Source organism: Protopterus annectens, chromosome 10.part0, assembly GCF_019279795.1.
Source record: "Protopterus annectens isolate FY-2018-M chromosome 10.part0, PAN1.0, whole genome shotgun sequence".
Lineage (NCBI taxonomy): Eukaryota > Metazoa > Chordata > Ceratodontiformes > Protopteridae > Protopterus > Protopterus annectens.
This window is the reverse complement of record NC_056744.1, coordinates 646,648,944-646,676,918: the sequence shown is the minus strand read 5'-3', so window position 1 is coordinate 646,676,918 and position 27,975 is coordinate 646,648,944.

The following is a 27,975-nucleotide window of genomic DNA, read 5'->3' as shown; positions in this document are numbered from 1 at the left end:
ATCAGTATGAACAGCAGTTGTCTCAGAGCTGAATCCTGATGTACACCCACTCCCACTACGAACCCCTCTGTGAGGCCGAACACTGTTTGTACTTGAGTCATTGGAAGCTTGTACATAGGCTGCACTAATTCTGCCAATGTTTCTGGGACTTCAAACCAATTTGATCCCTGTACATACTAATTCTACCAATGTTTCTGGGACTTCAAACCACTGTAGGACTGCCCAAATCAGCTTTCTTGGGATTTTGTCATATGCTTTCTCCAACTCTAGGAATGTCCAGTTGAACTCTTTCTTCATCTGTAGCTTCTTTTCAACTATCTGTCTCCTTGCAAACATTAGGTCAGTTATGCTGCATCCTGATCTGAATCTGGACTGCTCATCCCCCATCTTACTTTCTACTACTCTACATATTTGTTTATCAATCACCCTCTCCAGAACTTTTATACAATGTAACAAGAGTTTGATACCTCTGTACTGCACAAAGTTGTGCATGACTTTGTTTTTGTACACTGGCATGAGTATGCTTATTCTCAGGTCATCTGGGATAAGCCTTTCTCTCCACACTGCTATGAGTACCTCAGGAGACATTTCTCTCCTATCACACCCAACATCATTATCATATCTATTGTAACCTCATCTGAGCCTACTGCTTACCTGATTTCATTTTCCTTAGTGCTGTTCTTACTTCTTCTATGGTGGTCTCCTCTTCTTCTCTTATCATCGAGTGTGTCTGGGGAAGTACAGCTTCTGTGGGGTTTCTTTCATCCGCAAGCTGCTGGAAGTATTCCTGCCTTTGATGTCCTGTGGAGTGGTGAGCTTGTTGTTGCTGGAATCCCTTATGAAGGGTGTCTGACACACTTTTTTTATCCTTCTGTCTTTGCCTTGTAATGTGATATAGTTTCTTTGTGCCACCAACTGAGTCAGTTTCCAGAAGTTGGCAGAGGGCCTCTGATACCCTCTTCTTTACTATTGCAACTCCTTTTTCAGCATCTGTGTTAGCTAACCCATATTCATTCTCAGCCTGGTCTGGCTTTCCTATCACCCACTTTATCCTGCACTCCTTCTTCTTTTGATGACTTCCTGGACTTCTGCATTCCACCACCAGCTTTTCTTATGTACCTTATTTCCATACCTGGCTCGGCCACATATCTGTGGTGTAGATCTCACACATGCTGTTTTGAGGCACTGCCATTCTTCTTAAACTCCACCTATTTCCTCCTCTTATTGCGGTGCTAGAGCCCTGAATATTTCCTTGAACTGTTGGACTTTCTCTCCAGTCAACTTTCAGGTCTTCAGCCTGGTCTCTGTTGACCATAGAGCCTTCTCTAACCACTGCTTGCAGACAATTGTGGCAAATAGTTGTTATGCTGGGCTGACTGTTTCACTGGGGAATGACTCTGCAATCACTGATATTACCCCCAATGCCCTTTCCTTACTAGCAGGAAGTCTACCTGAGTTGCATGTTGGCCACTCTTGTATGTGATATTGTGACTGTCTCTCTTTCTAAACCATGTGTTGGCTACTATCAAGTCATTTGTCAGACAGAAGTCTAGAATGGCCTCTCCTTCTTTATTCCTTTTGCCTCAACCATGTGGACCCAGGCATCCCTCATATCCTGTTCTGTCTGTCCCTATATGAGCATTTAAGTCTCCCATTATGAACACCAATTCATGCTGTCCTGCTTTATCTAGTAGGTCCTGCAACTGCTGTCTGAATGCAGTCCTTTTCTCACTGTCACAACCCTGATGTGGGGCACAGGCTGACATTATGAATACTGGCCTTTCATTAGGCTGGAGTCAGATTGCCATGAGTCTGTCACTAATTCTGATGTGGGAAATGGTATGAGTGCTGCATACCCAAGATCCTTTAGTCTCTCTCTTTTTTTTTCTTTTTAAATGAAACAAAAAACATATAGAGGTGGAAGCAGACTGCCATGAAATGTGGCAGAAAGAGACAGCGAAGGAGGTGATGGTGAGGATCATTTACAGTGGAATGTCTGAGTTACTGTAGTCAGTCTGTGGATGTCAAGCAAATGTACAAGAAGGTCATTTTGTGCCAGCTTGCATAATGACCCACACTGAGGAAACTAAATGCATATACATACATAAATACATGTTACTGAGTATTATTTGTTTATTTATTAACATTTGTTTTTACTGAGAAAGTCTGACTGGATAATTTATCTGTTTTCAATGTTGGCAAAGGCAGAAAAGCGTCACAAATAAAAAGAAAAGAAGATACATACACATAGGCAAAAACTAACATCATATTACATGATATTGCAAATACATAGATTAATATAAATATTAATATGCATATGACATGTAGAATAATACATATATACCATCATTAAAACAAGATGAATACAATATCATTTAGCACTGAAATGTGTTGACCTGTTATAAGTGATTGATTTATTACTCATTCATAAAGCAAATGTCAAAGTGGAACATTCAGTCAGAGGGTAAGGAGGAGCAGTAGAAGAGGGAAAACTTTTGTTAGTGATAATAAGTGAAGTACACATGGGAGACCGGAGAAATAAAGAATAAAAGTAAGATTAAGAGTAAGGAAAATACATGTAAGAGTAAGAGAAATAAATATAAAATATACACAGGCATTAGTGCAGAAGGAGCTGAAACTATTAGTCAGGAGACCAGCATGAGCAAAGCCAGGACTTTGAGAAGAATTCTTTTAGCTTAAATAAATGAATGTTATGTATAGGTTCATAGGTAGGTACTAGGCTATTGGCCCAAGGGCCTACATAAGCCTAGCCAGCAAGGTTCCATAGCTTACACCACCCAAGAAAGTTATTTTCCTGTGCCACTGTCGAGCAGAGACACAGAAGTGATCCCCGGGGTGTATTTCCTATTTCCCATCCACTCATCAAGATTTTTCTTGAAGAGTGTTAATGAAGAACTTTGCTTGACATAGATGAGTAGCTTGTTCCAGAGTATAGGAAGTATCTAGGACAGGAATCTATCCCTCCAGCAAGTCCTGTTTATTGTGGTGACAAGGTTTAGGTCCCTAGAGTCTGTAGCTTGGAGGGATTGGAATTTCTTTAGGTGTAGCATGTCCAACAGCTCTGGGTTTGACATAGCTTTATATGTTAGGCAGAGATCACCTCGGAGTAGGTGATATGCTAAGGAGTAAAGCTGGAGTATTTTGAGGTGGTCAGTGTAGGGTATTTGTTTGAGGCCAGTAATCCTCTTTGTGAGGTACTTCTGTGGCCTTTCCAGCTGCTGTAGATGTCTTGTGAGGTACATTCCAAAAGGGGCATTGTTATTGCCTTGAAAGGTGCAGGGATTGTAGTGCAAACTTTTGCTACACAGTGTGAGTACAGGCTTTGACAATAGTTTTTGTAAGCTTACAGATGTCAAGTAGATTTTGGTCAGAAGATCGAAGGTGATGTTTTGGGAGGTAGTGGTGGTGAACTGTGACTACAGCTGGGCAGGAAATGGGATTAAATATCATTTTATGTGTTAAGAGAAGCTGGGTAAAATTTAGTTGGTGGGATAATTCTAGCCAATTTAGAGTTTATTGCAGAACAGTGATATATTCTGTGACTTGCATTAGCTACAGATTTTGATACCTTGTTGTAACACTGCTCTAGTTTCGATTTTTCGGTGGCTTGATGGTTAGTCAAGGTGGGAGCACCATATAATCAAGAGGGAAGTAGGTATGCAGCGACAAAAAGAAACTGGTGGATGCAGTGAAGACATTTTTGGCTCTATATAGCATTTCTATTTTTGTAAGTTTTTTATGTTATGCTGTATGTGGAGGTCATTTTTAAGTTTGTAATCTACTGAACCCTGAGCAGTTTTTTTTTTCTATGGGGCACTACTTCAACTGGGGTATTGTTTAGGGGTGTGATTTTAAAGTTTTATTTCTCATGGGTAAGTGATTTTGGGAAAAATAAAAGGAGTTTGGTTTTCTTTGGTTTATGAAAGAGTCGGTGGCTACAAAGCTAGTTTTCAATATAGTTAAAGGCAAGTTGTATAATTTTTTGTAAGCTTTCCAGATTGCCTGAGAGGCAGATAAGGGTGGAATTGCCTGCATACTGTACAACGGCTACTTGTTGTATACAGAGATGAAGATTGTTTGTAAAGATGTGAAATAGAAGGGGACCATGAATAGAGCCTTGAAGGACACCTGTATTGATGGATGGATAAGGGGAAATGGTATAATTCTGTTTGACAGCCTGGTAGCACTCTGACAAATAATTATTAAACCACTGAAGAACAGATTATGAGATACCCATTGTGGACAGTTGTAGCAAGAGTTTTTTTTTTTTTTTAATGAGACACAGTGTCGAAAGCTTTTGTAAGTCTAGGTATAAGAAAGCTATGACTTCACCTCTATCTCTAGCTTTATTTATAATGTTATTATTTATATTTAAGATGGCAGTTGTTGTGCTATGGGTAGGTCTAAACCATGTTGAGTATTGGTTATTAATTCTTCCTTTAACAGATACTGGAGTAGTTGTTTATTGACACATTTTCTAGTATTTATGATAGTGGGGATAAGATGACAAAAGGTCTGAAAGTGCCACCTTTGTGAACAGGGATGATACAGCATTTTTATCAAATGGTAGGAATGTAAGATTCCTGTATGTTCCTCTTTATAAGGATGGAGACTGGATATGCAATGGCATTAGCAACAATTTTGAGGTATTCTGAGGGAAGGTTATTGGCAGACAACAAACAGGATTTAAGTTTGGATAGTAAATGTTTATGAAGGAGGGAGCAACTGGTTTTAGTGTGAGAGTGGGGGTATTACTGAATGGGCAAGACATGAGTTAGGGGAGTCAGGAAAGGACTCACTGATGAGGGCAGCTATGCTTTCAGTGATGTAGGAGTTAAACTTGGTGGGTGTTTCTAAGGGGAAGTTTTTGGGACAAGGGTTAAGGGCATTTTTATTTCCTTGCTTTAGAATTTGTTTAATGGATAATCAGAACTTTGGCTTATACTTATGGCTGTTTTGTAAAGCAGAATAGTATTGTTTCTTACAAAGGTTGGCTTGCCTCTTTGTAAGGCTACAAAGTTCTTTATACTGCTGTAAGCTTTGCGGAGATCTCCCACTTTCTCCACACCTTGTTCCTATTTTGCATAAGACTTTATTCTGATTAGAAAGCGAAGGGGCAGAGTAAGATTTTACTCTCTTTCTATGACGTGGTGCATGGCTGATTAGGATGCTTAAAAACTGAATTGAATGTTTCTGCTGCCTCATCTAGTGGCAAGGCTTTTAGAATAGTCCAGTTAAATGAGTTAAGAGCAGCCGAAAATGACTCTGAGTTAACCTTTGATCGATTACACGTATTTCTGTATACTTCTTGCTTGGCATGGTGAGTAATACATCTGATAGCATATGTTAGATGGTGATCACTAAAGGATTCAGGAAGGGTTCCTGATGCAGTGTACTTGCAAGGTCCAGAATCCAGTCAAGAACGGGGCTAGTGTCCTGGAATTTGTTATAACGTGTAGGAAAAGTAATGACCAGTTTGAAGCCGTGCAGGTTGATGCTAGAAGAATGATAATTAGAAGTGAAAGTGCTCCAGTTCACAGTGACGTTACCTAGGATGAATATTGTGTGAGAGCCGTATAGGATGTCTTCAATGGTGGATTATTGATTTTTTTGTAATGCAGTAATTTGGAGAGAGAACTAAACTCATACAGTTCTATGCAATCATTAAAGAGACTAACTGAGGAAGAATGCACCAGACAGGAGTAGTGTATCATTGTAATTTGCACAACTGATTTTTTATCATAAAGACAGATTGGGGAAGATTTGCAGAAAGCAGAATGGGAGAATTGTGTATATTTGATATGCAATTAGATGTTCTTTTGTATCATGTTTATATGGAGGAAAACATATTTAGGTTTCTGTGGCATAACTGGGATCCTGTTCATGTGATTACTTAAAAAGGATTTGATCATTTCTGTTTTTGTATCAACAGTCCCTATAACCATAAAGTTTATCTGTGACAGGCCAATGTATACTGTTTTAAGGGAATGTTTGCAAGGGGTTCAATTTAATGCTGAATATGGCATTCAACTTAATATGTTTATATTCAGTGTTTTCACTCAGTGATGTGTTAATAGTCTATGGCTAATGGACCATTTCACTAGCTACAGAGTAACAGACCATTAATATTTTGCATTAGGCTGAAGTCACAAGGCTGGCTGGATAATGCAGATTGGCTCTCCGATAATGAATACACATTCCAAAAAAGCAACCAGCAGATAGTGGTAGCTGTAAAATAATATATTTTTTCACATCAGTCAAAGCATTGGTATACAATTGTCACAGACCGGTTTCGGCTTATACTTCTCTAAGCCTTCATCAGTGAAAAGACACAATTAAAATCATTCATTTATATAGTGTGTCACTAGTCTAGAAACCAATTACAGGTGTTTATTTAATCCTGGGGCAAAAAGCCCTCCCATTTTAATAATCAATTTTTTCTCTTTAGCATAAAGTAACTCATGCCATCCAGATTTATTGCATTTAATTCCCAAAATTCTGTCTATAATACCTGCATAGAAAGCAGAGCACTTACAAGTGGCCAAGTAAATAATCCAATCTGAGCTGCAGTTTACAAAAAAAGGAATATCAAATACTGTACTGGTATTTTTACTTCTGAAACTATTCATTTGTAGTACCCTGCTGCATTGTATGCAGTGACTACATGGAAAACATCCTTTGACAATATGTCCCTCAATAGTTCTTTGTAACCTTTCCTTAGGTTTATAATCACCTTGTTTATACTGGTTAAAGAAGGATGCTAAATTTTTCCCATTCCTAAAGGAGAATTGGCACTCCGCTCCCAATATTTCAGAGAGCCTATTGTCCGCCCTATGGATGTTCCAGTTACTTTGCACACTATCAGTTAGTGCCCCAATATTTCTACCATAAGTAGTCACTATCATTAATTGGCCTTTAGTTCTACCCTGCTTGTTATGATACTGTAAAAGTGTTTCCCTGTCCATAGCATTGACCGTATTTCTGGCTTGCATAATATGGCCAGATCTATAGCCCCTTTCTTTAAATCTCTTAGTCAGGTCATCCCTGAAATGCAAATATGTGTCATCCTCTGAGCAAATACGTTTCACCCTCATATATTGATATTTAGGAATATTTCTGCATATGTGAGGGGGATGATAACTGGAGGCATGGAGAAGGGAATTATATTCTGGGAATTTACGATATACCTCTGTTGTCAAGGTATTGTCTGGAGCTGTAGTTATCATTACATCCAGAAAGGTAATACTATCTTTGTGATGATTTACTGTAAATTCAATTCCCCATTTATTTTCATTCAGATATTCAACAAACTCTACCAGATGTCCCTCTTCCAATCTCCATACCATCCAGCAGTCATCTAAATATCTTTTCCAGATATCTATTTGTTCTAGGTACAGATTATGGGAACTATCATAAATAATTTGCTCTTCTATATATGCCATAAATATATCCACATATATAGGAGCAAAAGAGGCCCCCATAGCTGTACCTTTGATTTGTAGATAACATGTATTATGATAGAAAAATATATTTTTAGTTAGTACATGCTCAGTTAGACCCAGAAGAAGAGTGTTGAAACATGGTGGATACAATTCTGATCTGTATAACCAATATTCTAATGCCTGGCCAATGTGGAATATTGGTATAAAGGGCTTTGACATCCAGGGTACATAGTATCCATTCATCTTCTATTTGCATTTCAGAGATGACCTGTAAGAATTCTGTAGTATCTTTCAGACGAGCCCTTACCCACATTAATAGTGGCTTCAAATACTTAGTTAAATATTGGGAGAGTGGCTCAGTCATAGATCCTCTTCCAGACACTATCGGTCTGCCAGGGGGATTATGCAGGTCTTTGCGTATTTTTGGTAGAAAATATATATACTGGTTACTAGGGTCCAAAATTGTAAGTTGTTTCTTAACATTGTCAGTAATGATTCCTTCTTCTACAGCTAATGACAGAAAATCATCTATCTGTTTTTGAAAGTTTTTTGTAGGGTTATATGTAAGTTGCACATAATATCTATTATCTGTCAATTGATTTTTATCCTCTTTATCATGTTGTTCCCAGTTTTGCACCACCACAGCACCTCCTTTGTCAGCTTTCAGAATAACTATTGTGTGATTATCTGCTAAATTAGAAATAGTATTCATCTCTTGTGTGGTTACATTACTAGCTTTAATCTGGCTATTCCTGGAGTTGAAATGGAGATCTCTAAGGGTAGAATTTTGGAATGCTAGTACTCTGTGATACATCGGAGGTGAAAACGTAGATTTGTGATATCTAAAATGATCATGAACATCAGTGCTTACTTTATCCTGAAAAAACAACTTCAGGTTAAGAATTCTGTAAAACTCAACCACATCTTTGGCAAAATAATCTTCTGAAACAAAGCAACCAGGTATAAATGATAGACCTTTATTGAGAATGCATAATTCCAAGGAGGAGATAGGTTAGGATGATATATTCAATACATTTCCTGGTAATGTTTCAATACAAACTTCCGGAATAATTCCTCCATATTCTCTACGTTTTCTATGTTTTCTACCCCCCTCCTCCTTTTTGGTTTAACTCATCAAAATTGCTGGTGAGCCTGTGAATACTGATTTATCAATATCATACCCAGAGGAAGAATCCTCCCCTGATGTATCAGATACCCCTGATTTTTTGAATATTGATCTCGAGCGCTTTCTTTTGGCTGGGTTCCTGTATAGTTGCGAAAACCTAACATGCTTACCACTATCTTTAGAAAAGGGGTCCCCTTGTTCATAGTCTGTTACATCTCTAAGGAATTTTTTCTTTTTCCTATCTTTAAGTTGTGTTTCAAAATTAGTCAATTCAGTACTCAATTTCTTAAGACATAAAGAGTATGTGGACTGCCCCTCATATTCCTTAATTTGCTCACGTATCTTAGTAATAGCAGCAATTTCGGTATCTATTGTCCTATCATGAAATCCCATCAATATTTCTACAAATTGCATTGAAGTTTTGTGTTGTGCATTCCTCCATTGCTCAAGTAGGGCCTGATCAGGATTGTTCACCATTGTTTGAGTTCTAACTCTCAAACCTCTAGGTGTGACTCCTTTAACCGTATAGGCCTTGAATAATTTATAATGCCACACATTGTTCCTAAGAGAACGCATATGTTTAGTTAGGGTAGCAAATAATGCTTCACATGTATCATCCCTATTGACTGGTGTGGTCCCATTCTCTGATGTTGGTTCCATCCCAATACCAAAAATTGCCAGGTCCTCCTGATCAGAGGATAATCCCCTTATCAAATTCGATTAAGTGGACTAAAAATTTGAATAGGAATATATGACCCCAGATATATAAATAATGGACAATATCAACCACTGGCCACCATAACTGGACAATATCAGCATGTTATCTACAAATCAAAGGTACAGTTATGGGGGCCTCTTTTGCTCCTATATATGTGGATATATTTATGGCATATATAGAAGAGCAAATTATTTATGATAGTTCCCATAATCTATACCTAGAACAAATAGATATCTGGAAAATATATTTAGATGACTGCTGGATGGTATGGAGATCGGATGAGGACATCTGGTAGAGTTCGTTGAATATCTGAATGAAAATAAATGGGTAATTGAATTTACAGTAAATCATCACAAAGATAGTATTACCTTTCTGGATGTAATGATAACTACAGCTCCAGACAATACCTTGACAACAGAGGTATATCGTAAATTCCCCGAATATAATTCCCTTCTCCATGCCTCCAGTTATCATCCCCCTCACATATGCAGAAATATTCCTAAATCTCAATACATGAGGGTGAAACGTATTTGCTCAGAGGATGACACATATTTGCATTTCAGGGATGACCTGACTAAGAGATTCAAAGAAAGGGGCTAAAGATCTGGCCATATTATGCAAGCCAGAAATACAGTCAATGCTATGGACAGGGAAACACTTTTACAGTATCACAACAAGCAGGGTAGAACTAAAGGCCAATTAAGGATAGTGACTACTTATGGTAGAAATATTTGGGCACTAATTGATAGTGTGCAAAGTAACTGGAACATCCTTAGGGCGGACAATAGGCTCTCTGAAATATTGGGAGCGGAGTGCCAATTCTCCTTTAGGAATGGGAAAAATTTGGTGTCCTTCTTTAACCACTATAAACAGGGTGATTATAAACCTAAGGAAAGGTTACAAAGAACTATTGAGGGACATATTGTCAAAGGATGTTTTCCATGTAGTCACTGCACACAATGCAGCAGGGTACTACAAACGAATAGTTTCAGAAGTAAAAATACCAGTACAGTATTTGATATTCCTTTTTTTGTAAACTGCAGCTCAGATTGGGTTATTTACTTGGCCACTTTCAAGTGCTCTGCTTTCTATGCAGGTCAAATGTCAAGAGCGTTTACACAGAATTTCAGAACACTTTAGTGAAATTAAAAATAAAAAACACACAAATGCTCTGTATAAACATACTGAAATCCACCAAACAGCATCTTTTCATTTTGTTATTATAGACAAAATTTTTGGAATTAAATACAATAAATCCGGATGGCATGAGTTACTTAATGCTAAAGTGAAGAAATTAATTATTAAACTGGGAGGGCTTTTTGCCCCAGGATTAAATAAACAGCTGTAATTTGTTTCTAGGCTAGTGACACAGTATATAAATGAATGAGTTTAATTGTGTCTTTACACTGATGAAGGCTTAGAGAAGTATAAACCGAAACCTGTCTGTGACAATTGTATACCGATGATTTGAGTGATGTGAAAAATATATTATTTTACAGCTACCACTATCTACTGGTTGCTTTTTTGGAATGTGTGGGTATTTTGAGACCTTGCAGCTGCCTTACTTGCAGGAATTCATTTTGGACTGGCTTTCTCCAATAATGAAAATAGGGAGGATACTCATTTGATTAACATAAACGGGGGTGTAACCAGCAATCTGGGTTCACTTAACAGCATCTGCGGCACTGGTGAGGGTGGAAGGGCATGCCCATTCCGGGAGTGGGATGGCAGTAGTGCAAGTGCCTGAGGAGCCTGGTGGAGATCAGGAAAAAAATGCAAAGTTTTCCCTAAGAATGGGTGGGGACTACTGTTGATGTCAATCAGTTGTGGAACTGAGGGTTAGTTCAGAGGTTATTCCTATTCCACACCTATAGTCTTCTTTCTTGGTAACAGGCAACTCAGAACTACGGTGAGTTTGATGATATAGAGCTGGGAACTTGGTAGCTGCCACTAAGCACTGAAGGAAGAAATGGCTACTTAGGCTAGAATATGGGAGAGGGGTAACAGGAAATAGGGATGGATGGAAAGCTAGCACAAGTTACTGGTGGGAGAGGCTTAATGGGAAATAGGGATGGATGGAAAGTTAGCACAAGCTACTGGTCTGTTAAGGGTGGGTCGGGGTGATGGGGAGAGATAGATTTTAGATGTTATTATTATTGTGGGAATGTCTGGTAGTGCCCAAGGACTGTTGGAGCTAGGGACAATATAGGCAGATGTTATAGATCAGCCAGAAGACTGTTTAGGTCTAGCTCTGGTGGTAGGGCAGGAAGTACTATGAAGGGGAAAGGAAGGGGGGAAGGAGGAGGTTACAATTAGAGATGTGGAATGTTTTAGCAATAATTATCTAACCAAAAGGGAAAGGGTAATTGCAAGGGTGGTTAGGGCCAGGTTTGATGAGCTGTTTTTGCAGGAACTCTGATTTAAGACTAGGAAATCAGAAAACGTCAGAGGAAGGGGTATTGTTAACGGAGCATACCATGTGCCAAAGGAGAAGTAAGAAGGAAGCAGTGATTCCTATGAGGTGAAATGTAGGCTAGGAACGCATGCTTAAGATTCTAAAGGGGGGTCAAAGAAGAGTGGAGATGCAATGCAATGCATTTCAGAAGGGAGAGTAAGAGTTGGGGTGTTTAGTATGAGCTGAATGAGGATAATGTGTGCCTAGTGATTTTACGTGGGGCACAATGATATAATACGCTAAAGGTTAAAGTTGTGGTGCTGGGAGGTAATTAGAATTTGAGTTTGGATACAACATTAAATAAATTGCATGGGGTGGTAGAATTCTGTGGCAGGTGTTGCAGACAGGGATGGGAGATTGGACCTTTTGGATATTTGGGAGTAAATTTTGGAGGAGAGCATAGACAATTTATTTTCACCAGAGATGAATACAGACAGGTGAGTTTGCTGGATAGCCTGTTGGTGAATGGCATAACAGCAGTGGAAGTAGTTTCAGCTGAAATATTAGAAACATACAGGAATCGTGGATTGGCAACTGGCAATAGGCTGCAGGGCTGGAGGTGAAATTTGGGAAAATGATGAGAGGTTACCACAGTAAACTGGTTAAATGGGATGTTAAGCAGATGATAAAAGAGAATGTGAAGGAGTAGGGTAGAGTAGGATGTAAGGAGGTGGATACGATAAAAGCAGCGAGAAGATGTAGGATTATGGAGAAAAGGGAATATCATCATCATCATCATCATAATCATTAGTAACCCCCCTTTTCCCATTTTTTACATGAAATCATGCTGTCGTGTTAACCTCTCATACCTGATGTCACAGGTCTTCTGTCAGACAATCCATCCACCTCTTTGTGGATGCCTTCACTTCCTCTTACCTTCTTCCTGTCTGTCCCAAAGTATCTTCACAGATTGTCTTCTGCTTTTCTGCACATGTGCCTGAACCACAATAATCTGTTCCCTTTACCTTTTCTGCAATTGGAGCTACTCTGGCTTCTGCTCTTATGTCCTCATTTCTTCATCTGTCCAATAGTGCACATCCCACCACCCAGCTCACACACTTCATTTCCATCAACTCTAGTAGCCTCAACTGCTCTGCTATTATTGTCCAGGTTTCTCTACCATACAGTAGTATGGGTCGCCCTAATGTTTTGTGCTCTGCTATTATTGTCCAGGTTTCTCTACTACTACTAGTAGTATGGGTCGCCCTAATGTTTTGTGCTCTGCTATTATTGTCCAGGTTTCTCTACCATACAGTAGTATGGGTCGCCCTAATGTTTTGTGCTCTGCTATTATTGTCCAGGTTTCTCTACTACTACTAGTAGTATGGGTCGCCCTAATGTTTTGTGCACTGCTATTATTGTCCAGGTTTCTCTACTATACAGTAGTATGGGTCGCCCTAATGTTTTGTGCTCTGCTATTATTGTCCAGGTTTCTCTACTACTACTAGTAGTATGGGTCGCCCTAATGTTTTGTGCTCTGCTATTATTGTCCAGGTTTCTCTACCATACAGTAGTATGGGTCGCCCTAATGTTTTGTGCTCTGCTATTATTGTCCAGGTTTCTCTACTACTACTAGTAGTATGGGTCGCCCTAATGTTTTGTGCTCTGCTATTATTGTCCAGGTTTCTCCCTAATGTTTTGTGCTCTGCTATTATTGTCCAGGTTTCTCTACCATACAGTAGTATGGGTCGCCCTAATGTTTTGTGCTCTGCTATTATTGTCCAGGTTTCTCTACTATACAGTAGTATGGGTCGCCCTAATGTTTTGTGCTCTGCTATTATTGTCCAGGTTTCTCTACCATACAGTAGTATGGGTTGCCCTAATGTTTTGTGCTCTGCTATTATTGTCCAGGTTTCTCTACCATACAGTAGTATGGGTCGCCCTAATGTTTTGTGCTCTGCTATTATTGTCCAGGTTTCTCTACCATACAGTAGTATGAGTCACTTTAATGTTTTGAACACCTTGCTTTTCAATTTTTTTGGCATTCTTCTGTTCTACGTCTACCTGCCACTCATAGGTTCATAGGTGTTTACTAGGCTAATGACCACAATGGGCTTTTTAAGCCTAACCATGCATCCCAAATGTCCAACAAGTTCTGATACCCTTAATAAGTGTAAGCATGGCCTAGGAGATGAACCATTTACAGGTTACCTGTGTCTATTAGAGATATAGGTGCCAAACCAGGGATGAATTTCCAGATTCCCATCCAGTTGTCCAAGTTGCACTTGGATTTGGTTAGGGAGGAACTCTGCTTCACATGGATGAGGAGCCTGTTCCATAGATGGGGTGGTCTCTGGAATACATAACTGTCTCACCAGCAGGTACTACTTATATCACAGGCAAGGTTTAATTCTTTAGAATGGGTAATTCTGGTGCTGTTTGTTTTGTGGATATGCAGGAGCTTTATGTTTGTGGTATTCAAGCAATTGTTGAATGAGGAAAGATTTTTCAGGGGATGAGAGCATTATATAGCAGACCTTGATTGCATATTGTGTTTAGCGGATGGCTTTCTGAATGGATTTTCTAGGAAGAGTGACAAAGCAAGGATCCCAGTCTTGCTGGGACTCTTTTTATTTAATATAGAAGTTGGCATAGAGATTGTAATGTTTTAGCAGCTAAACTTAAGGGGATGAAGGTGAAATAGTATGAACATATTTGGGGGTGATTATATGCTACTTTTAGAGGATGCTGATGGAATATCAAATGGAGTTTGGGAAATTTTTATTTGATTTTGTAGAGGAGACAAAATTAAATTTTCCTCCCATGTCTCCTGTAATTAGGGTGGGAAAAGAAAGGGGGGTAAGGTTTGGGAGGAAGGGAAGTGGGAAACATAGGGCTTGCAGGTTATGGAACAAATTTAAGGCTAAATGTACTCTCATTGGTTAAGTAACATTATTAACAGGAATTGGGCAGAGTTGAAAAAGAGGGTGGGTAAAATAGATAAGAGGATGTGAAAGGTGGGGTCATTAAGTGGCAGGATTGAAGTTGTACAGGTCTTGGTCTTACCCTTGTTTCTGTATTTACTGTAGTATATGGCAGCTTGCCTTCAGGATAGCACATTAACTGATATACAAAGGCTATATGGTGCCTTTTTTGGAAGAGGCAATGGAGTCAGATTAGTCAGGATAGTAGAAGATTAATAGTAGGTTAGTGAATGGCAGATTTAGGAGATACTCTTCAGCTATAAATTTAGCACAGAGAATGGAAGGCACTGAGGATAGGGATTTTTGGTGGTGGGTGTGGATAAGGAATAAAGGATGAAGGCGTGCTAAAATAGATGGATAGAATGGAAAAGGAAATGGGTAGAGAACTTACAAAGCAGTTGGGGAATGTTGTACACTTGGATATTTTTGAACAATCTAAATTGGGAGCAGTTGTAAAAAGGGAATTGTATGTGATTTTGAAACAAAGATTGAAATAGTGGAAGAAACATTGGTTGGAAATAATGTCCAATTAGAAGGATGAGAGGAAGAAGTGAATATAAGGATTTTCTATTTAGTAGGGAAAGTTTAATTTGAGGAAGGGGGGTTAGTTAACCTATAGAGTGACTTTAAGCACTGCACAGAAAGCTGGAAAATGTGTGGAGGGTAAGAAGGGCAAACTGGATACCACAGATACAGTAAACAGAGTTGGTTCTGAAAGGAAGAATGGAATCATTTATAGGGAATTGGGAAAGTGAGAGACACAGAGTAAAGTGAACTCTGAAAAAGCAAATAAAGAACAGTGAGGTTATGAAGAGTGAGGCATGGACCAGGGGTGAGTTTTGCAAGAAGGCATGGTGACTTACACAGAAGCTTATGGGACAGGGCCTAATTTATGACATACAGCCTTGTGTGTTACATAGGAGGAGGAGTGGTGGGAAAAGCTGGTTTCTTGCAGAAGTGGAGAAGAAGAGGTAAATAACTTACTTCATGTTGAGTTTTACCACTGTTGATGTGCAGTGATCGTGGGGTTATAAAGGTTAAATTGCTGCTAGATACGTCTAGCAAACTGAAATCTACACCAATGCACAGGAGATTAATAACAGACTATATGGAAGCAAAATAGTAACTATGTAAAACTAATTGAATTGATGCATTCAGTGGAAAAAATGTTGAAGAAATATGGCAAGTTTTTAAACAGAATTTGTTTGAATGCAAAAAAAAAAGTGTTTAACATCAGGATCTAAGCACAAAAGGTCAGCAGGATATATTTCCTTAAGAAATTGTTTAAAGGGAGAGACAAAAATTTAAGAAATGGAAAAGAAGTCGAACTATAACTTTGAAAACTGAAATAAACAAACTGGACAAACGTATTAAGCAGAGTGTGAGGCAAGATCAAGAAAAATTTGAAGAAAGTGTATATAACGATATTGAACATAGTTGGAAACAACCTTATAGTTACATAAGATGTGGAAGGAGTAAAGACATAGCAACTGATAAACTGTGTGTAGTTTCTAAAATTCATTCCCAAAGACAACATATTATAGATATATTTATAAAATGTTATGCAAAGCAGTTGGGCTCCACAAAGGGGTTGATAAAGTGTCCTAGTAACACCCAGGTAACTTCAGATACTGAAATTAAATCACATTATATTGAACAAACTCTACACAAACTGGACCAGAACAAAGCACAGGGAGAATATGGAGTAAGTGACAATGATCTGAAAACACTTCAGCAATAATTTATAGTACCATTATATCTGTTATTCACCAATTCATTTAAGTATAGAAAGATTCCTCAAGATTAGAGACATGCACTTGTTAAACCTATCATTAAGGGAAAGGACAAACTCAGAGTCATACAGACCCACAAGTCTGCATTCATTTATTTATTATTTATTTATTGCCATCTGATTACCAGGAAAGTCCAACCGGGTAGGAGTCTATTTCCAGTAGAAGCCCAGGGAGAATTGTGATGCAGTTTATAAAAATTTAGCTTAAGCATTTGATAGGGTCATACACAAAACACTGATCAAAACAATAGAACAACTAGGTATTGATGCAATCTTGATAAGATGGATCACTGCTTGGCTTAGAAAGAGGACATGGCAAGTATCATACAGCAACTGGACAGCTTCATTTATAGGTTACAGTCAGGATGTCCCACAGGGCTCTGTTCTAGGCTCATACATCTTTAGGTTGCATCTTTCAGATCTTTTACATCTGAGATGTTCTACAGTCTGTATGCAGATAACTTGAAAATGAGTAAACTGATAACGTGTTACAAATATGGCACATCTGCAAAAGAACTTGAATAAACTGACCATTTGGGAACAGGAGAATAATATGCTGATGAAGACATCAAAAACTAAGCATATGAGGCTTGGAAGACATAGACTGAAAAGTGAATATTTAATAGTGAACACAGAGATTTAAATTATAGGTTCATTTAAAGACCTAGGTATATGGGTAGATCCAGCTTTGAGTTTTTCTAATCTTATCAACCAATTGGTTAATAATAGTTATACAACTATAGGTTGCATAAAAAAAAGATTTATAAAGTTTAGGAAATCATTAGTGATGAAATCATTGTTAGTTACATTACACCCAAACATGAGTATGGAATGACAATATGGAAACCTTATAAGAAAACAAGCATGAGTAAATTGGAAAGATACCAAGGAAATCTGTGGATGTTAAACACTAAAATATCTAAACTTGTACAGTGTCTCATAAAGAAATTTAACAGAAAATCTTGTTCAGGTACACACTTCATTTAGTGACAACTACCTCTGGGAATGTTTGGGATTATCAAAAATTAGTAGAGAATCATCAGACTCGTGTAGAACATTATATAGGAATAAGAGGTGTACTTACTGGTTCTCTGAGAAAGTAACGAATACATGGAATAGACTAACAAATTTCATTAAAGCAAGCACTAGTTTAGATATTTTTAAGAGCAACCTGGACACTTACTATAGGAATAACGGTTTTGGTCTACTGGCACATGGACATTATTATTTTATTTTATTTTTATTTTATTTTATTTGCATTTGTTGACCGGGAGTGTCCAACTGGATGTAGGTCCATTTTCAGTGGAGGCCTGGGGATAAAAGCTCCACAGTTAAAATAAACAGACAGTAGTTACATTGGATTGCATAGCGATTAACAATATACCATAGCAATTACTTACAACATATTTACAGATGAAGAACATAGTACATCAGTAGACAACTAGAATCTTTATCTGTGAAGTACATAACAGGCATTAACAAATGTTACAATAAGAAGTTCCTGCTGTATAATAAGTACTAGGCTTATGAGCATCTGAGCTTGCTATAATCAAGGTAGTTAGTGGAGTGGAAAGAAAGGTAGTGGTTGGATGGGGTGGGTGATTTTAGAGTGGGAGTTGCAAGGGCATAGCCAGCATGTATTTAGGTGCACTTTTAGTAAAGTTTTGAAGTGGGTGCATGATGGTATGGAGGCAATTGTGGGTGGGAGGGAGTTCCATAATTTGGCTATGTTGCAAGAGAATAGTGCTTCACCAACAGAGTTATTGGCTTTAGTGATCTGCAAGTGATTTTTGTTGCTGGATCTTAGTGGTCTGGTGATGCATTAGGGTTGGAATAGATTCTGGAGGGATGGGACATTTAGTGGATGGTTTACTAGTTTGTGGGCGAGTGAGAGTTGATGCCACTGAAGGAGGTGAAGGAGTTCAAGCCAGCCCAGTTCAGCAAGTGAGAGACAGTGGTGACTACAGTAGGATGCCCCTGTGGCAAATTTGGCAATTTTGTTGTAGCAGGTCTCTAGCTTGTTTAGATCGCATTGCCTTAGGTTGGTATATATTGGAGAGGCATAAAGTAGGGTGGAGATAAGGTGGGAATTTGTTATTGAAATCGTTGCTGCTTTGGTGAGAAGTTGCTTATTTCTGTATAACGCTCCTAGTTTTTTGTGGACTTTTTTTATGGTCATGGATATGTGAATGTCAAATTTTAGTTTATTGTCTATTTCCACTCCTAGCAATTTGGTGTGTTCAGTTGGGTATATAGTGGTGTTGTCTTTTTCTGTGATGTTAAAGTGAGAGTTGTTTTGAGTATGTTTGGTGGGTTGGAAGATGAGTAGTTTAGTTTTGTTTGGGTTGAGTATTAATTGGGCATCGGATAACCAAGTTTCAAAAGAGGAAAAGGCTTCCTATGTGACTTTTTGCAGTTTGGGTAGGGACTGGGCTGAGCAGATGATGGTTGAGTCATCTGCGTATTGTATGAGTATGCCACGTTTGGTGGCAGAGGCTAGATTATTGGTGAAAACAGAGAAGAGTAGGGATCCAAGGATGGATCCTTGTGGAACCCCTACGGAGTAAGGTAGTTGGGGAGATATGTCATTCTGCCATACAACGTATTGTTGGCGGTCAGACAGGTAACTCTGAAACCAGTTGGTGACTGATTGAGAGAAGGATAGGTTACTGAGGACAGAGATAAGTTGTTTGTGTGGGACCATGTCAAATGCTTTAGATAGGTCTAGGAAAGTAGCAGAGGAGAGATAGCCATTGTTTTTATGCTGAAGGATAGTGTTAGTAAAGGAGAGTAAGGCAGTGGTGGTGCTATGGTTTGGTCGGAAACCATGCTGAGTATTGGAAAGGAGGTTGTTATTAAGGAGGTAGTCTGAGAACTGAGAGTGTATGCATCTCTCTAGTATTTTGGAGAGTGGAGAGAGAATAGCTATGGGGCGGTAATTGGTTAGTTCTGTGGAGGGTCCTCCTTTGTGGAGGGGAATTATATGTGATACTTTCCACAGTGTGGGAACGTAACTTTCTGACAGAGATCGGTTAATCAAGATGGATACTGGGTAGGCCAGAGCATCAGCTGCGATTTGTAGGTATTCACTTGGGAGGTTGTCTGCTGCTAATTTGGTGGGCTTAAGTTTAGTTAAGAGTTTTTTATGTTGGAGGTAGGTACAGGAGAAAAAGAGAAGGCAGTGGGGAGATTACTAGTTGAAGGTGTGGGTTGGAGGGGGGGGTTGTGTTGTTTAGCTAGTGATAGTATGGTTTGTGTGAAGTGTGTGTTGAATGAGGTAGCAATATTTTCTGAGGAGTGAGGGATGTTAGGAGGAGGGGTACTGACTTTACCTGGGTGGAGAATGGAGTTTATGGAGGACCAGAATTGTTTGGAGCTGTGTTGGGAGGAGTCTAGGGCAGACTGGTAGTATTGGAATTTGTCCTGTTTTATTAGCTTTTTGACTCTATTGCGTAGTTCTAGGAATTTCTGTCTAGTTGAGGGGGTTTTGGTTTTGTGCCAGTGCTCCCAGGCTTTATATCTGTTTTTCATTTCTAACTTAGTGGTTTTCTGTAGCCATGGGGAGGGTTTTGCTTTGGTTATGGAAAGTCTTATGGGGGCATGGTAATTAAGGATGCTCAGGAAGGTATTACTAAAAAATTCAACTGCGTCATCAAGACTGAGGTACTTTAGAGGATGCCAGTTACATTCTTTGAGGGATGAGATGAATGTGAGTGGGTTAAAGTTTAGTTTTTTTATGTATTTGATGGTAGATGATAGGTTTAGCTTGGTATAGGTATTTTTTGAGTAGGAATGTTGGGGAGTGATCACTGAGGCTATCTGATAAGCAGCCTGTTATATATGACTGGGGGCTCTTACTGACTAGTATCCAATCCAGGGTAGTGTGCTTGCTGGAGTTTTTATTTATCCTGGTTGGCGACTGGACTAGTTGGGTGACGCCATGAAGGTTTACATGATGGGTTGGATGGTTGCCAGAACAGGATTGTCAGTCAATATTGAAATCACCTAAAATGATAGTTTCTTGGGGGAGATGGTGGGTAGACCAGATGAGGAGGTTTTCTAGTGGTGGGATGTTTTGGCCAGGTGGGAAGTAGCATCCAGTTGGTTTATTTTGAGGTTGTTATATATTATTTCCTCATTGCCTATTTGTGGAGCTGATGATTTTAAGATCTGGATGTTTAGATGCTAAATATTATAGCTACACCGCCTCCTTTCTTGTTTAGCTGGTCTACTCTTAGTATGCCGTAACCTGTAGGGAGTATTTGCTCACTGGTAATGTGAGATTTTAGACAGGTTTCTGTCAGGATGACTATATCTGGGGAGTACAAGTCTATGGTGGCATGGAGTTCATGGACTTTGTTGGATATACTTCTAATATTTAGGCTTAGTAGAAGGAAGTCACTTGGCTTTCTATTGGCTGTAATATGGGAGAAGTTGTCGTTTCTAGTCTGATTATGAGGATTGGGGTTGGAGATGGTAGGGCCAGGGTTGGGGTGGATGTCTCCACTTAGGGCTAGTTTTGATATGCATGAGGTTATTAGTTTTCTCAGTTTTTGAATGTGTTTGTTTATAAGGGAAACTTTATGATTGTGCTCTGTGGGTAATAGGTATGGTGAGAGGATTACTATGTCAAGTTGTAGGGATGCTTTATGTTTGAGTAATATAGTTGGTAGAATATGTGGGGGTACATAGGGATGGTTCTTGAGTTGGTGGGAGGGGAGCTGAATGAGTGTGAGACATGAGTGGTGGTGTGAGTAGTAGTACAGTGGTAGTGGTTGAGTGGGGGAATGACGGAGCTTTGGTAGGATGTAAGATATGAAAGGAGAGTGCACGCAGTGAGCATAGGTAAGGTATGCTTGTACATGTCAGTTGAGGAGGTGTGATAGTAGTGGGAAGATGGAGGAGGTAGTGTTGGGTTAGCACTGTGTTTGGCTATTGGAAAGATAGGAGGGGTTTGTGAGTGTAATAAAGGTGGGACCACTGGAGGCGGAAGGAAATATGGGGCAGGGTGGGGAGTGAAGCGGGTAGAAACCCTGTTAGTTGCTCTTATGAGGGAGATGGAAACAATCCGGTAACAGAGTTAACTGATAAATGAACATATGATAGTGACAAGGGTGGTTGTAGTTTTAAAAATGGTGCCTGCCACAGGTAATATTTATTAACTTTAAAATTATATATAGTGTCGAGGAAGGGAACAGAGAGCTATGATAGGGGTAGATGAGTAATTAGGTCAGGGTCGTGAACTGATATACAAGGCTGGATGTGATGAGGGACACAGGAAGGGATGACGGAATATGGGGAGAGATATGAAGAAAGAAGGCAGACATGGCAGAGGAGAAAGAAACTTGGCAGTGTTTTTTTTTTCCTTGCATGGTAATTGCAGGGAGTATTTGAGCTCACAGATATTGGGTTGATGTTTGCTGAATAATGTCAACAATGACAGAATGTAATTTTGATGTTGGATACTTTATTGTATAATGTTCTCCTTTTGAAAAAAATAAATAAGAGGATATTGAAAAATTATAATGTGTGCATAATCCAATTTTTAGCTTGTTAAATGAAAGCATGTATACCTTTGCTTTGTACTGCCTGACAAAAGCACAGTTGTTATAAGACGTTTTACTTTAATTTGTTATGCAATTGTGTATTTGGCCCATGTTAGGACTAGGAAGAATCCTTGAACCAGACCAGCCACCAAATTAAAAAAACAAAGGAACAAAAATTAATTAATTAATTAATTAATTAATTAATAAAATTAAGCCAGTGCAATGGGATACAGACAGAGAGATAAATCCCTGACTATGGCCCAGGCAACCTGGGTTTGATTGGCAGATCAGGCATCTGAGGCTTTGGTAGGACAGGACAAGTTCCTAAGGGGTGAGGAAGTGAAGGAAGCATAGCAAGGACACACAAAGCATTACAATTTCTCTAACTACTGCAGACTGCTGATGAGGATGGGCGGGCAACCTGTTAAGCATCAGCACCCTTTGTACCATCCCACCCATATAATATTGTTGAGAGTAGGCAAGGGTGTGAATTAAATAAAAAATCCATGGCAGCATTATAATGCTATCCCAGGATACCTCAGTCACCTCACTAGCCCAACTATTCCAGAGAATCTCAGGGTAGTCAAAACAAAGGGTAGGTAGACCTAGATAATGAGGAAAGGCACTGAGGTCAGCCGATTGTTATCTTCATGAAGAAAAAAGTTGGCTAAAAAATAAAATTATAAACAGATCACCCTAGTTGCTTGATGGTAGTGTTTCTGAGCAAATGGGGAGGGGGGGTAGAAATACTGCAGGGTGTGTTTTGCAGACAGGGCAGTAGAATTCTTTTATACAGACATAGCAAAGATGCATTATGGGAGGGAGTGGATTCCCTTAATTACACTGTAGTGTGATCTTCGATTTAGTACACATTAAGTTGTAGAGATGTGGAAGGTGCATGGGATTTACCTCCCTGCAAGCACACTGTTTCAAGTTGATTTAATGAATAAGGAACACACGCACACACACTCACACTCACACATATATCTATATATAAATATAAATATATATATATATATATATATATATATATATATGTGTGTGTGTGTGTGTGTGTGTGTGTGTGTGTGTGTGTGTGTGTGTGTATGTGTATATATATATATATATATATATATATATATATATATATATATATATATATAGGTCTATATCAGAAGCTCAAGTTTTCAGAAAAATGTAAAATTAATATACTTGAGATTATAATGATCGAGTTTCCAAAAACTCGAACTTCAAAAAACAACAAAAATCTACCTTCTTTCTATGGTTTTGTAGGGGGACATGCCTTCATGCACTCCCCACACCCCTGCATGTTATATATACCAACTCTGAGATTGTACTACAGTGGGGAAAAGGGTAAATTCCTGATCAGCACTGTACCTTGATCTCCATTCAAAAGCTTCCACTTTTCTGAAACTCGATCATATCATCTTGACATTTTGAATTTTGAGTTTCTGAATACTTGAGCTTCAGACTGGGACCTATATATATATATATATATATATATATATATATATATATATATATATATATATATATATATCTATATTCAGAGAGAAAGATACACACAAACACACACACACACACACACACACACACACACACACACACACGGATCTATGTCAAAACAATGAATTACCATAACAATGGGTTGCAAAACGTTGAGATGATCTGGATGTTCATGAATACAAAGTTTCTTTGTTTCCATCTCACTGTTTTGCAACTCATTGTTCTGGTAATTCATTATTTTGACATAGACATAGATCTATATATATATATATATATATATATATATATATATATATATATATATACAAATACATATCTCTCTCTCTCTCTCTCTCTCTCTCTCGCTATATATATATATATATATATATATATATATATATATATATATATATATATGGGTCTACTTCTTTTGACCAAACTTTCATTTGCCTGACACTCATTTGCCTGAGACCAAATTACTGAAATTTCATTTGCCTGACACTTGATTTGCCTGACACTTGATTTGCCTGACAAGTATTATTAGCAAGAAAATGGAATATGCCCCCTTCCCCACTGCAAAAAGTTAACAATATTCGCCCCCCCCCCCATTGTGGGGGGCTGTGCCCCCCACACACCCCCAACTATATATTCTAACTCCAGGGTCGCACTGCAGTGGGGAAGGGGGCATATTCCATTTTCTTGCTAATAATACTTGTCAGTCAAATGAAGTGTCAGGCAAATGAAGTGTCAGGCAAATGAAATTTCAGTCAAATGGGGTCAGGAAAATGAGTGTCAGGCAAATGAAAGTTAGGTCAAAAGAAGTAGACCTATATATATATATATATAGAGAGAGAGAGAGAGAGAGAGAGAGTGAGAGAGAGAGAAAGAGAGAGAAATTTTGGTTTGTTTGGTTCATTACGTCAAACAGAAGATGCATTGTATCCATATTCCTTAACATTTTGTCTTGTTTCAGACTTAAACTAGTCCACTGTCAACATTTCACTCAAATTGCATTCCTTTGTTGAAACACACGTATGAGTTTAACACAAATAAAAAAAAATGAAGGTTACAGAACATGTTTACAATTTTACACATAAATTATTTCATCCCTGTTAATTTCCCTGTCTATAATACTGGCAGGAATTCCTGGGTACCTTTAGCTCTGTGTTATTTATATGTTCAGGCTTGTTACAAAAGATTCTTCAGAATGGAATCCCTTCCCCAACCACATCTGACTTCGCTCACTGTGCAGGCTAAAACTCACTTAAACTGAACTCCCCTTCCTCTCTGTAGGCCCTTGCTTTAACACCATGTCCCATCTATCTCCAAAAGCTGCCATGTGAAGACTCTTTCCTGACACTATTCTTAAAAAAGATATGCTACAACACCCGTATACTGCAGAGTAGTAATTACCTCACTTAGTTCTATGTCTGTCAGTTTTTTCAATGCATGTTTAGCTGCAAGCTCTACCCTGACTCTAGCTGAATCCAATGCCTTGTGACTGCCTACCTGCAGCTTTAACCCTTCACTTCCACTATGTCACATCCCCCCAACAACTCAGATGCAAGGGTCACAGGCTGAGTGACCACATCAGTCCAAGCCATATCAAGGCAGGCTGTCCCAACCCAAGTGACTGTCCTGCAAGGGACCTCAGTCCTGCCCCAGATCCAGTTCCTTATCCATAAGTTCCTGTTCTTAAATACTTTTCTGGTGTACCTTGTCACCAAGACAAACGTATTGGTCTTGAATTGACTAGTTCTCTCAATCTTCCAGTCAACAAAAAATCCCCAATTCTGCACTGGGTCCTGAACCCTTTTCTCAAGGGATCTAGTTCTAGGGGTTCTGGCAGCAGTGTTTGTTTATCCTTTAAGAGATGACACCATTTATGTCTTTTCCTGTTCATAGTTGACATCAATTTTTCCAGATTCCCACATATGATGTTTTTCTGCCTATTTTGCAAAAAGACACACCATTTTTATGTACAGCTTCAGTATTACTGCACTTATGTTGCATAGTTCTTATAGCATCGCATAGTTTGTGATAATCCCTAACGTGCAAGCTGACAGCATGTATAACACTTAAGTCCATGCATTCTATGAGCAGTTATCTTCAGCTGAACTTATTTTGTTTCACCAGGTTAGTTAAGTCTTTCTTCTACTTTTGAAGTGCATCAATTTCTTGCTCACACACTTTGTTTTTCTGTTGCATTTCCTTTATTTGCAGGTGCACTCTTTGGTCTTCTAAATTCTTCACACTTTTTGCAGTTACTTCCAGTGAGGGATCAGCCACTTCCTGTTACAAATTTAGAATGCTTTGTGGCTTCCTCATTAAGAGTTGAGATAACACATTCTCTGACTTGACCTCGCACTGACTGCAAAGTCTTTTCTTGGGCAAAGTAAGTATAGTTCTTGAACTTCTTGCTCTCTATAGCTTTTGTGGTTGCACTTACACACTGTTATTTGCTTTTCAGAAGGTACAGTTTCCGTAAGTAAAAATAATGTACCCTGAACATTGCAGTTCTTGTTTGGCTGGCATGTTTCCAAGTTTGTCTTTTTACGCTTGGATATTTATTTGACATTTGTTAACCAGGTTAGTCCGACTGGGCAGATGCCCTTTTTTCAGAGGAGATACGAGGAGAAAAGCTCCAACAGAATGTAAAACACAATACGAATTCTAGAGTTTAACATCAGAGATGTATAGTTTTGTCAAGTACATAGTTAGAAAAAATAAGAATGATCCACAACATTGTACAAATAATTTTAAGCAAAGGTATGTCACACTTAAGTTATAAATCATTACAAGAGTAAGGCATAAATTTAGCCAAAGAAAAAACATTACACCATAGCAGTTAACAGTCAGTAAGAAGACCCATTAGGTGAAACAAAGTGGTAGATGTACAGTTCAATACAGTTGCAAGGCACCCTAGCCGTGATAAAGAAAAAAGTTGGAGAAATGGAATGTAGAGACAGAGAGGGGTAAACAGTAGAGAGGAAAGTCTGAGAGGGGTCAATCCTGTAGATAAATAAACATGTCCTATAGAGCTATAGACTTATGAAGATTATACACTAATGAAGGTGGAAAATAGAGGCAGAGAAGGAATAAATTAAGTTTGATCAGTACAGGAGCAAGTCCATGCATTTAGCAGATATTCCTTTAATGCTTGTTTGAAACAGTTTGTGTTATAAATTGATCGGATAGAGAGAAGTAGTTTGTTCCAAGCAGAGGTGACTGAGTGATTTACCAATAGATTTATTGGGTTTGTAGATTTGAAGGAGGTGTTAGAGCTGTGTAGTTGATGGTTAGAAGCATAGGGAGTCAGGAGAGTTGCAAGAGTAGGACAGGTGAGGGGATGGTAAAGGATGGAGTGAGGCAGGTATAACTAAAGCAGAAGGACTTGATGATGAAATTCTAGCCAGTGGAGTTCCTTTAGAGAATGGCAGTGGTGTAAGCGAAGCGGGAGATTGCTGGCAAATGTAGCTATTTTACTCTATGTGAGTTTTAGTTTCTTTTGGAGGTTAATTAGTTTTTGGCAGCCTATAGTAGGGTAGGAAGTAGATAGGCCTGGGCTAGGAAAGTTTAGATTCTTGTGTAAAGAATGTTTTCTTTCAATAAAGTAGTCCAAGTATATGGTGTTTTTTTTTTTTGATGCAGTTATTAATGTGTATGTCAAATTTAATTTCATTGTCAGTGAAAACCCTGAGTAGTTTAGTGTGTGTTTCAACATTGATAATAATGCTGCTTAGACAGGAAACTGTGAAGGTGAATTTCACTTAGGGAGGAAGAGGAAGAGTTTTGTTTATTTAGGGTTAAGTAGAAGTTGATTGGTTGTGAGCCATTTTTCTGTACAGTGCAGAGATTTTTGGGTGAGGGTGAGTAGGTGAGGTAGAGTGTCAGAAGTGGAAAGAATAGTAGAGTCATCAGCATATTGTATTAGTGAGGAGTGTGGACAAGATTGGTAGAGATTGTTAGTAAAGATGTTGAATAACAGGGGTCCCAGGATGGAGTCTTGGGGAACCCTAGTTTGAGCTGAGAGGAATGGGGAAGTAGCAGAAAGCCATTTAACAGACTGTAGTCTATTTGAGAGGTAACTAGAGATCCAGCACAGAGTAGAGTTGGAAAGATTAAGGTCAGCAAGTTTGGAGAGAAGACAGTTGTGGGAGACAGTGTCAAGGGCTTTAGAGAGGTCAAGGAATAGGCTAAAGATTAATTTGTTATTGTCAAGAGATACAGAGATAGTATATGTAAAAAATATTAGTGTGGTAGCTGTGCTGTGATGAGGGTGAAAGCCATGTTGTGTAGGTGTGAGAAGATTTTCTTGAATAAGATGTGTAATGAGCTGTTTATGAATGCACTTTTCAAGACTTTTAGAAAGGGGAGATAGAATAGCAATAGGCCTGAAATTAGAAGGGTCGGTGGAGTTTCCTTCTTTGTGTATGGGAATATCAGAATTTATTCCAGATATCGGG